This window comes from Pseudophryne corroboree, chromosome 1 (genome assembly GCF_028390025.1).
Source record: "Pseudophryne corroboree isolate aPseCor3 chromosome 1, aPseCor3.hap2, whole genome shotgun sequence".
Lineage (NCBI taxonomy): Eukaryota > Metazoa > Chordata > Amphibia > Anura > Myobatrachidae > Pseudophryne > Pseudophryne corroboree.
In genome coordinates, this window is record NC_086444.1 from 857,232,214 (window position 1) to 857,244,106 (window position 11,893).

Below are 11,893 nucleotides of genomic sequence, written 5' to 3' on the forward strand. Positions count from 1 at the left end.
CTCATTGTTGGATTGCCTAAGAGATAGATTATCTAAAATCAACATAATTATTATAGATCATGGCTTGTTATTATTATATATCATTTGAGAAAACCCAACAAAAGAGAGTTGGAAAGTAGACTCTTGTGTGGGAGCACTCAATTCAGAGGATTGGGTGTGTATTAATCAATTCTGATAAAACATAACTTTATTTATTCATTATTAAAAGATGATTATAAGAGTGAATTGTACGTAAATAGTATAGCTACGCGAAAATATAACACTGTGTTGTATATAATTCATGTGGTTTTCAATACCACAATGAGAACCGGAAATCCAAATCTTTGAGCTAGTGGTTTTACTGAGATCACAGTAACACCTTTGTGTAATATATGACCATCATTTATTCTACAGCAATCCTATTCAGGATTATTTAGTCGTAGAGAATTAAATCATAAGTCATACAGAACCGAATGCCAATTGGTATTATTGGGGATCACTCTAGATCGGGCAGAAGAATTTTTTGCAGTACCAGGGTGTTCCAGGGTGGTCTCCCATCCGAGTACTGACCCGGCCCTCCACTGCTTGGCTTCCAAGATCAGACGAGATCGGGCATCTCCAGCGGGGTATGTCCGCAATTATTTAATCTGCCCGTTCAGTCAATCCCAATACCCGTATCGCCAAAATTGTATATCAAAGGTGATCTGAATCAGTCGTATGTTCAGTATCTAGAATTATCTTATGCCCATAGAAATGAAATTGTAGCAATATTAATCATGTGCAATAATTATATACAGGGCCGTCCACTGTGCAATTCGAAAAAATTATGATGAGGACAGTTAACATATATAAAAATTCTATGCAAGGGCATCCACTTGCATAGCCGGGATAAAGTGGTGATATATGATAAGGCGACAATTATAGCAATCCTGTTGCTGTCATAATTATTGTGTAATCAAAAATATGGTATATGTAGCCTCAAATAATTTATGTCACACACACCAAAACAAATTCTCACTGTATGTGAGCCTCTAAATCCTGATCATATATTTGCAAAAAAATATTTTTTTACAACATGTCAGAGAGGCTAAAGTGAGAGAGAGAGAGCAAAAAAAACAGCTAAGAATATTCTTTGATATCCACAGCAGAAGACAATACACATAAAAATAATTAAGTAGCAGTTTGCTGCAAAGTTAGAACTAATATACAGCTTGAAGATTCTTTGTACAATAATCTGCCGTACTTAAGAATATACCAGTTCACTCCCAATACCTATACCTTATATATCATTGTAAGGGAGCTTGTATTTGAAAGTGTAGCTTGGATTTGTAAGTGTATGTGAGTGTAGCTTGGATTTGTAAGTTTATGTGAGTTGGAATCAGCAGAAGGAGCCGGAAGCCGAGTGAAAAGGAGGTGCAGTGAGCTGGAACAACTGCAACTGCTAGGTGGAGTATCGGTGCCGCAGGAGAGGTCCCACTCAGATAAGTATTGATTACTTACTTATTGTGTATTGATTGTATTGGTTAGTTGGTTTTTATTCTCTTTATTGTACTTTCGAAAGGTAATAGGGAGTTGAGTTCTCAAACAATGGGAGGGGCCGTGATTGAGAGTCTCACTCAGTGCGTGCCGTGCAAGATGTATGCGCACCTGGAGCAGCCGACCCAGGGCGAATACATATGCACGAGATGTGAGCGAACGGTTGCCCTGGAAGCCCAGGTAACTGATCTAGAGCAGACCGTTACGCGACTGAGGGATATTTACAATCTCGAGCAAAGTTTAGATAGAATGGTGGAGGAGTTGCAGCAGGGGTCACTGGTAGATGAGGAAAATCAGGTAGGCAGTTGGGTCACTGTTAGAAGGGAGAAAAAGAGGGGGAGGCACGACATCTCGGATCTGTCAAATCCAAACAAATTTGCCCGATTGGACGAAGATTCAGTGGATGATAGTGACAAAATGACGGAGCTGGAGAAGACTGCTCACTGTAGCAACCAGAGGAGTGGTCCCTCTGGCTCAGATGGGATGAAAGCTAGAGAGGCGCCCAGGCAGATGGTGGTGGTAGGGGACTTTATCATTAGGAAGGCAGATAGGGCAATCTGCTACCGGGACCGTGATCGCCGTACGGTCTGTTGTCTCCTGGGTGCTCGGGTATGGCACATCGCGGACCGGGTAGATACAGTGTTGGGAGGGGCTGGGAAAGACTCGGCGGTCTTGGTGCACGTTGGCACCAACGACAAAGTTAGTGGTAGGTGGGATGTCTTTAAGAAAGATTATAGGGACTTAGGCCAGAAACTAAAAAAAAGGACATCTAAGGTAATTTTCTCCGAAATATTACCAGTGCCACGCACTAGCCCAGGGAGACAGAGGGAGATAAGGAAGGTAAATGTGTGGCTCAGAGACTGATGTAGGAAAGAGGGGTTTGTGTTCTTGGAACACTGGGCGGACTTCTCAGTCAGGCGCCATCTTTTTTCTCGTGACGGATTGCAGATGAATGAGGAAGGGGCTGCGGTGCTGAGGGGTAGGATGGTTAGTAGGTTGGAGGAGCTTTTAAACTAGGAGCCTGGGGGAGGGTTTAGCTAGAAACTATGGGTCATGCAGCGAGTATAGTAGGGATGGTGGTAGTGAGATAAATGGGGGTGGAGAAGGGGGAGGGAAAGTGCAGCCGGTAAGGGTATTTACATGGGTTCTATTAAGGGTGTTAAGAAAGGTATTGCTAAAGCATTAAATAATAACAATTATGTGTCATCATTACAGACTATAGAAAATGTTGTACGGGACTTAAGGGAAAATACTTATGTGAGGGCGGTGAATTTAGACGGGAACATTGGGTTGACCAAAGAGAAAAGTAAGGTGGGCAATACTAAGTACGGTGGGGTTGGATAGGGAGTGATAAGGACAGTCTGTATCAGTAACTCTACGGATGCACTCGTTAACTAGGATGGGAAATCTTTAGGAAAACAAACAAATAGAGGAACCAATAAACTAAAATGTATGCTTGCAAACGCAAGAAGTCTAGCAGGTAAAATGGGGGAATTGGAATTGTTAGCATCAAAGGCTGAGTATGACATTATAGGTATTATGGAAACATGGTGGGACGACTCTCATGACTGGGTTGCTAACTTGGAGGGGTATTCTCTTTTTAGGAGGGACAGGGCTAACAAAGGATGAGGTGTATGTCTTTATGTTAAACCATCACTTAAACCATACCTAAAGGAGGTTATCTGTGAGGAAACTGGCGAAAATGTGGAGTCACTATGGGTAGAAATCTCAAGTGGGGGAATTGATGTAAAAAAACTAGTCATAGGCACATGCTACAAACAGCCGGATATTAGAATACATGAGGAAGAACAACTATTGCAGCAAATCAAAACGGCTGCGGGATTGGGGGACATCCTTGTCATTAGAGATAATTACCCGGATATAAACTGGAGTAACGATTCATGTGCTAAAGCGAGGGGCAGCAGGTTCTTAAATATGTTTAGGGATCACTACTTGTCTCAATTAGTCGAGGACCCAACTAGGGGTAAAACTACCCTGGATCTAGTAATTACTAATAATGTGGACATTATATCAAACACTAAAGTTGGGGAGACTTTGGGTAACAGTGATCACTATATGATCACATTCGACATCAGTTTCAGGAAACATAGCTACAGGGGTTCCACAAAAACTTTTAACTTTAGGAAGGCTAATTTCAGTATGCTTAGATGTGCACTTAACGACATAGAGTGGGAGGTTCTGTTTAATAACAAGAACACTTCGGAAATGTGGGATGTTTTAAAAGGGTTGCTGGATAGCAATATTCATAACTTGGGGGGTGATTCCGAGTTGTTCGCTCGCTAGCAGATTATAGCAGCATTGTACACGCTAAGCCGCCGCCCTCTGGGAGTGTATCTTAACTTAGCAGAATTGCGAACGAAAGATTAGCAGAATTGCGAATAGAAATTTCTTAGCAGTTTCTGAGTAGCTCGAGACTTACTCACACATAGCGATCAGTTCAGTCAGTTTCGTTCCTGGTTTGACGTCACACACATGCCCAGCGTTCGGCCAGCCACTCCCCCGTTTCTCCAGACACTCCCACGTTTTTCCCTGACACGCCTGCATCTTTCCGCACACTCCCAGAAAACGGCCAGTTTCCGCCCAGAAACACCCACTTCCTGTCAATCACACTACGATCACTTCAACGATAAAAAATCTTCGTTCGGGCATGAGTAAATCTACTAAGTTTTGTGTTAAAATACTAACCGCATGCGCACTGCGAACCATGCGCATGCGCATTTTTGCCTTAATCGCTCCGTTGCAAAAATCGTCAACGAGCGAACAACTCGGAATGACCCCCTTTATTCCCATGGGCAGTAAAGTCCGCTAGGATTATTAGCAAGAACCAGCATGGGTTTGTGAGGGACAGGTCATGTCAGACTAACTTAATTAGCTTCTACGAGGAAGTGAGCAATAATCTTGATCAAGGAAAAGCAGTAGATGTGGTCTTCCTAGATTTTGCAAAAGCCTTCGATACAGTTCCTCACAGGAGACTAATGATCAAATTAAAGGACATTGGCCTAGGAAAAAATATTTGCACATGGATAAGCAGCTGGTTGGATAGCAGGGTACAGCGAGTAGTGGTCAACGGGAAGTCCTCAACCTGGTCCCCAGTAGTCAGCAGAATACCACAAGGGTCCGTACTCGGACCACTACTGTTCAACATATTTATCAATGACCTAGAAATAGGCCTGGAAAGCGCAGTGTCAATCTTTGCGGATGATACTAAACTGTATAAGGTAATTAATTCAGAATTGGATGTGGAGTCCTTGCAGAATGATCTATCTAAACTTGAACTCTGGGCATCTAAATGGAAAATGAGGTTCAATACAGACAAATGCAAGGTTATGCATTTTGGGACTAAAAACAAACTTGCATCCTACATATTAAATGGGGAACGCCTAGGGGAAACAGAGTTGGAAAAAGTTTTGGGGGTATTCATTGATAATAGGTTTATTAACCGTACACAATGTCAAAACGCAGTAAAGAAGGCAAATAAGGTGCTAGCGTGCATAAAAAGGGGAATTGAGACAAGGGACTCCGATGTAATCATGCCGCTGTATAAGGCATTGGTACGTCCGCATTGGAATATTGTGTTCAGTTTTGGGCACCATTGTATAAAAAAGACATCAGTGAACTCGAAAGTGTTCAAAGGCGAGCTACTAAATTGATTAAAGGCCTAGAAGGACTGGACTATAAGGAAAGATTTACTAGGCTGAATATGTATACACTAGAAAAGAGGCGCCTAAGAGGAGATATTATTAATATCTTCAAATATGTAAAGGGACATCACAAAGAGTTATCAGAGGAATTATTTATTAAAAGAACACAGTTTAGGACACGTGGGCACTCGCTGCGACTGGAGGAGAGAAAGTTCCAAACGCAACGGAGGAAAGGGTTCGTCACTGTTAGGCAATCAGGATATGGAATTCCCTGCCAGGGAAGGTGGTAATGGCGGACTCTGTAATTGGATTTAAAAAAGGAATGGATACATTTCTGAATGAAAAAGCTATCCAAGGTTATAATACTTAAAATATCAACGTGGTTAATCCGGGGGTAACATGAGTTATAGTAGCTAACTAGTCAAAACATTATTTAGCAAGTATGTAGAATCATCACAACTTAAAACAGGTTGAACATGATGGGCAATTTGCCTCTATTCAACCTGAAATACTATGTATGTTACTTTGTTACTATGTTTGTTGGATATTTGGAGGTTTCTACAACCAAGAGATAAAGTGGGACAGGTTTTTCAAAGCCTTGGAAAGAAATAAAGTGGAGAGATATAAAGTACCAGCCAATAAACTTCTAATTTTCATTTTACAGGCTGTGTTTAAAAAAAATGTCAGGAGCGGATTGGTTAGTACTTTATCTATGTCCACTTTATCTCTCTCTCACCCATGATATTTTACCATTTAGAAATGAGTAATACTGTAAGTTGCATTAAGTATTTATGAACCAGGCTTATATTCATTATAACTATCAGTAAAATAACCTGCACAGATCAATCACACATTTACACACCCATATAAGAAATTATCACTATAAATGTACAAATCAATAAAGAAAATAACTTGAATTTCTATAGAATAGTTTAGCCACTAAGGCACACACTGTCCACCTCAGAGCACTCACAGACCCCCTCACAGCTCTCACTGCTCCTTTCACAGCACACTCACTGCCCAACATAGCACACACTGGGGTATATTCAATTAAAGTTGGATCCATTCCGACATGTATTTGTCGGAATGGATCTGACAACCCCTGTTCAATCTCATCTCAATTCGACTTTTTCAAGTCGAATTGAGATATGGGATGCAAAGGAGGAGAGGGGGGGGCGAGCTGCTGGGAGACCAGCGGGGACAGCCGGCGGGCATACAGGCATAGGCGTGCATAGCACATTTTATTAGGGGGTGCACCATCGGAGGGGTGTGTCTAGCACCGCCTTTTGGGCATGTCTAGCACCATCTATTGACGTCAACGCAATATAAAATATCCACCCTTGTGCCAATCCTAATAAAGCAGATAAATTGTCAGATGTTGTGGTATGCAGCACCAAACAAACACCCATGATGGCACTCACTGCAATTACACTGCTCCTCCTCAGCCTGGTCTGGCTCCCCCTCTCTTTCCCCTGCAAGCTGCAGCAGCTTACTTACAAGTCAGCCACTCACTGACACTGACAGTCGCAGACTAGTACTGCTGCTGCTGCTGAAAAAACGAGTGACGTGTCAATGCTGCTGCCGACCGCCTGCCAGTATTGAATTTGTCTTCCTAAGAGGAACGCTGGCTGCATGCTGCTCCTCATCAGTGTCTGGAGTTGGCATAGCATAGAAGGAGAGAGGTGGGCATGTGGCGGGTGTGACGAGTGGCCAGTGGAATCCTTAATTAACCCAGGCATCTGGTTAGTAATGCAGTCCTGACAGGGTACAGCGCAGAGGGGACACTAATCAGCCTGCTCGGCGATCGCTACATCAGGCATGTGAGATTGAGGTGCCAGACATTAGGGGGTGCCTGTGCGCACCAGGCCCCCCCCCTTCCCCCCTGTGCACACCTATGCATACAGGGGAGATCAGCGCAACAGTAGCACTGCAGGAGGATGTCACACAGCTGCCTGACCTCACGGCAGTGTCCACCCGGCTCCAGCAAGTGCGCGGAGCCGGGTGGAAGCTGCCGTGAGCAGCGCGGCTGTGTGACATCCTGCTGCAGCGCTACTGTAGCGCTGATCTCCCCTGTATGCCCGCCGACTGTCCCACCATCTCCCTGCGGCTCTCCCCCCTCTCCTCCTCTGGGTCCGCATCTCAGTCCGACATCTTTTGATGTCGGACTGAGATGGTCGAAAAGGGGGCCAAAACCTGTCTTCGACACAAGCACATGGATCGGCAGCTGTTCTGCCGATCCACGTGTTTTTCGACAAATCGAATTTATCTTTTCGACAGACGGCAGTTTTCGACTTCAATTGAATATACCCCACTGACTCCCTCACTTCCCCCCTAACAGCACTTACTGTCCCTTTCACTGTTCACCTCACAGCACTCCCTCCCATCACTGTCCACCTTAGACCACTCCCTCCTCTCTTCGATGTCCATCTCACAGCACCCCATCATATAAAGTCCACCACACAGCACTCACCTCTCTTTCACTGTCCACCTCACAGCACCCCCTGGCCCATTCAATAAACACATAATAGCAAACCCCTGCTACTTCACTATCCACCTCAAAGCACGCCACCATTCCATGACTTCTACCATCTCACAGCACTATCCCCTTCACTGTCCACCTCACAGTCCCCCACTTCACTGTTTATCTCACACCACTCCCCATTCACTGTTCACCTCACAGCAAACCTCTACCCCTTTCACTGTGCACTTTAAAGCACACTGGCAATCCTTCACTGTCTAACTCACAGCACTCTTCCTCCCCATCACTGTCCACCTTACAGCTCACTTCCAACTAGAGATGTGTGGATTGCAATTTTTTTGTGTTTTGGTTTTGGTTCTAATTCCACTTTCGTGTTTTGGTTTTGGCTTGGTTTTGCCAAAACCACCCTTTCGTGTGTTGGTTTTGGTTTTGGATCTGGATGATTTAAAAAAACAAACAAACATAAAAACAGCTAAAATCACAGAATTTGGGGGTAATTTTGCTCCTACGATATTATTAACCTCAATAACATTCATTTCCACTCATTTCCAGTCTATTCTAAACACCTCACAATATTGTTTTTAGACCTAAAAGTTGCACCGAGGTGGCTGTATGACTAAGCTAAGCGAAACAAGTGTGCGGCACAAACACCTAGCCCATCTAGGAGTGGCACTGCAGTTGCCGACAAGATGGCACTATTCAAAAACTAGTCCCCAAACAGTACATGATGCAAAGAAGAAAAAGAGGTGCAATGAGGTAGCTGGATGGCCAGCTAAGCGACACAAGTGTGCGGCAAAAACAACTGGCCCATCTAGGAGTGGCACTGCAGTTACAGACAGGATGGCACTTAAAAAAACTAGTTCCCAAACAGCACATGATGCAAAGAAGAAAAAGAGGTGCAAGATGGAATTGTCCTTGGTCCCTCCCACCCACCCTTATTTTGTATAAACAGGACATGCACACTTTAAGGAACCCATCATTTCAGCGACAGGGTCTGCCACACGACTGTGGCTGAAATTACTGGTTTGTTTGAGCCACCAAAAAAGAAGCAATCAATCTCTCCTTGCACAAACTGGCTCTACAGAGGCAAGATGTCCACCTCATCCTGATGCTCTGATTCCTCACCCCTTTCACTGTGTACATCCTCCTCCTCACAGAGAATTAATTCGTCCCCACTGGAATCCACCATCACAGGTTCCTGTGTACTTTCTGGAGGCAATTGCTGGCAAAGGTCTTCCCGGAGGAATTTATAATTCATTTTGATGAACATCATCTTCTCCACATTTAGTGGAAGTAACCTCCTATGCCGATTGCTGACAAGGTTACCGACTGCACTAAACACTCTTTCGGAGTACACACTGGAGGGGGGGCAACTTAGGTAAAATAAAGCCAGTTTGTGCAAGGGCATCCAAATTGCCTCTTTTCCTGCCAGTATACATACGGACTGTCTGACATGCCTACTTGGATGCTGTCACTCATATAATCCTCCACCATTCTTTCAATGGTGACAGTATCATATGCAGTGACAGTAAACATGTCAGTAATCATTGGCAGGTCCTTCAGTCCAGACCAGATGTGAGCTTTCGCTCCTGACTGCCCTGTATCACCGCCAGCGGGTGGGCTAGGAAATCTTATCCTTTTCCTTGCAGGAAAAAATCCAAAAAGCCAAAGTTCAGTAAAAAGAACCAAAAAAAGAAATTTAAATGGTCTGAGGAGAAACGTAAACTTGCCAATATGCCATTTACGACACGGAGTGGCAAGGAACGGCTGAGGCCCTGGCCTCTGTTCATGGCTAGTGGTTCAGCTTCACATGACGATGGAAGCCCTCATCCTTCCGCTTGAAAAATTAAAAGAGTTAAGCTGGAAAAAGCACAGAAAAGAACTGTGCGTTCTGAGATGGTATCACAAATCCCCAAGGAGAGTCCAAGTGTGTCGCCAGTTGCGATGCCTGACCTTCGCAACACTGGATGGGAAGAGGTGGCTCCTTCCACCATTTGCACGTCCCCTGCAAGTGCTGGAAGGAGCACCCACAGTCCAGTTCCTGATATTCAAATTGAAGATGTCACCGTTGAAGTACACCAGGATGAGGATATGGGTGTTGCTGGCGCTGAGGAGGAAGTTGATGATGAGGATTCTGATGGTGATGTGGTTTGTTTAAGTCAGGCATCAGGGGAGACACCTGTTGTCCGTGGGATGAAGAAACCCATTGTGATACCTGGGCAAACTACCAAAAATGCCACCTCTTCGGTGTGGAATTATTTCTCCACAAATCCGGACAGCAGGTGTCAAGCCATCTGTTGCCTCTGTCAATCTGTAATAAGAAATTGGGAGAAATTGAAGGAGGAGCTGTTGACGGGTCACGTTTCGCTTGAGTTGACAATTTACTAACCAGCAGGTCTTTGCAACTCTGCACACTTGTGTCTGCTGGAAAGAGAGATACAATGTAGGCTTTAAACCTAGGATCGAGCACGGTGGCCAAAATGTAGTGCTCTGATTTCAACAGATTGACCACCCTTGAATCCTGGCAAAGCGAATGAAGGGATCCATCCACAAGTCCTACATACTTTGCGGAATCACTCCGTCTTAGCTCCTCCTTCAATTTCTCCAGCTGCCTTTGCAAAAGCCTGATGAGGGGAATGACCTGACTCAAGCTGGCAGTGTCTGAACTGACTTCACGTGTGGAAAGTTCAAAGGGTTGGAGAACCTTGCACAAGACGGAAATCATTCTCCACTGCGCTTGAGTCAGGTGCATTACCCCTCCTTTGCCTATGTCATAGCTCCTCCATCCTCTGAAGCATATAGAGGGTTGAATTCCACCTTGTTACCACCTCTTGCTTCAGTTGATGGCAAGGCAGGTTCAGGAGTGTTTGCTGGCGCTCCAGTCTTCGGCACGCAGTGGCAGAATGTCGAAAGTGGCCCGCAATTTTTCGGGTCACCAACAGCATCTCCTGCACACCCCTGTCATTTTTCAAAAACATTCTGCACCACCAAATTAATTGTATGTTCAAAACATGGGACATGCTGGAATTTGCCCAGATGTAATGCACGCACAATATTGGTGGCGTTGTCCGATATTACAAATCCCCAGGAGAGTCCAATTGGGGTAAGCCATTCTGCAATGATGTTCCTCAGTTTCCGTAAGAGGTTGTCAGCTGTGTGCTTCTTAAGGAAAGCGGTGATACATAGCGTAGCCTGCCTATGAACGAGTTGGTGTTTGCGAGATGCTGCTACTGGTGCCGCTGCTGTTGTTGCTGCGGGAGGCCATACATCTACCCAGTGGGCTGTTACAGTCATATAGTCCTTAGTCTGCCCTGTTCCACTTGTCCACATGTCCGTGGTTAAGTGGACACTGGATACAACCGCATTTTGTAGGACACTGGTGACTCTTTCTGATGTCTGTGTACATTCTCTGTATCGCCTGCCTAGAGAAGTGGAACCTAGATGGGATTTGATTCCGGGGACACAGTACCTCAAACAATTCTCTAAATCCCACTGAACTAATGGTGAATACCAGACGCACATCTAACACCAACATAGCTGTCAAGGCCTCAGTTATCCGCTTTGCAAAAGAATGACTGCTGTCATATTTCATCTTCCTCACAAAGAACTGTTTGACAGTCAATTGCTTTCTGAAAGTAGTACAAGTGGTCTTCCAACTTCCCCTCTGGGATGCCGATCGACTCCCAGCAGCAACAACAGCAGCAGCGGCAGCAACAGCAGGCGAACCACTCAAGGATCCTCCGGAGGAATCCCAGTTAGGAGAGGACTCCTCAGTCTTGACAGTGACATGGCCTGCAGGACTACTGACATTCCTGACTGAGGAGGAAGTTGACGTTGGTGGTGTGACTTACAGGAGCTTGGGTACAGGAGGAAGAAGGGATTTAGGTGTCAGTAGACTGCTTACGCTCTTACCCAAAGTTTCACAATTTGACACTGACTTCTGATGTATGCGCAGCAGGTGACGTATAAGGGAGGATGTTCCTAGGTGGTTAACATCCTTACCCCTACTTATTACAGATTGACAGAGGCAACAGATGGCTTGACACCTGTTGTCCGGATTTGTGGAGAAATAATTCCACACCGAAGAGGTGGCTTTTTTGGTAGTTTGCCCAGGCATCACAATGGGTTTCTTCATCCCACGGACAACAGGTGTCTCCCCCGGTGCCTGACTTAAACAAACCACATCACCATCAGAATCCTCATCATCAACTTCCTCCTCAGCGCCAGCAACACCCAT

At 44.8% G+C, this 11,893-nt stretch overlaps 1 pseudogene; it reads right to left on the minus strand.

Annotated features, from left to right (window-relative positions):
* Positions 1 to 499: 499 nt before the first annotated feature.
* LOC134946542 (5S ribosomal RNA) lies at positions 500 to 619 on the minus strand (annotated as a pseudogene).
* Positions 620 to 11,893: the final 11,274 nt, after the last annotated feature.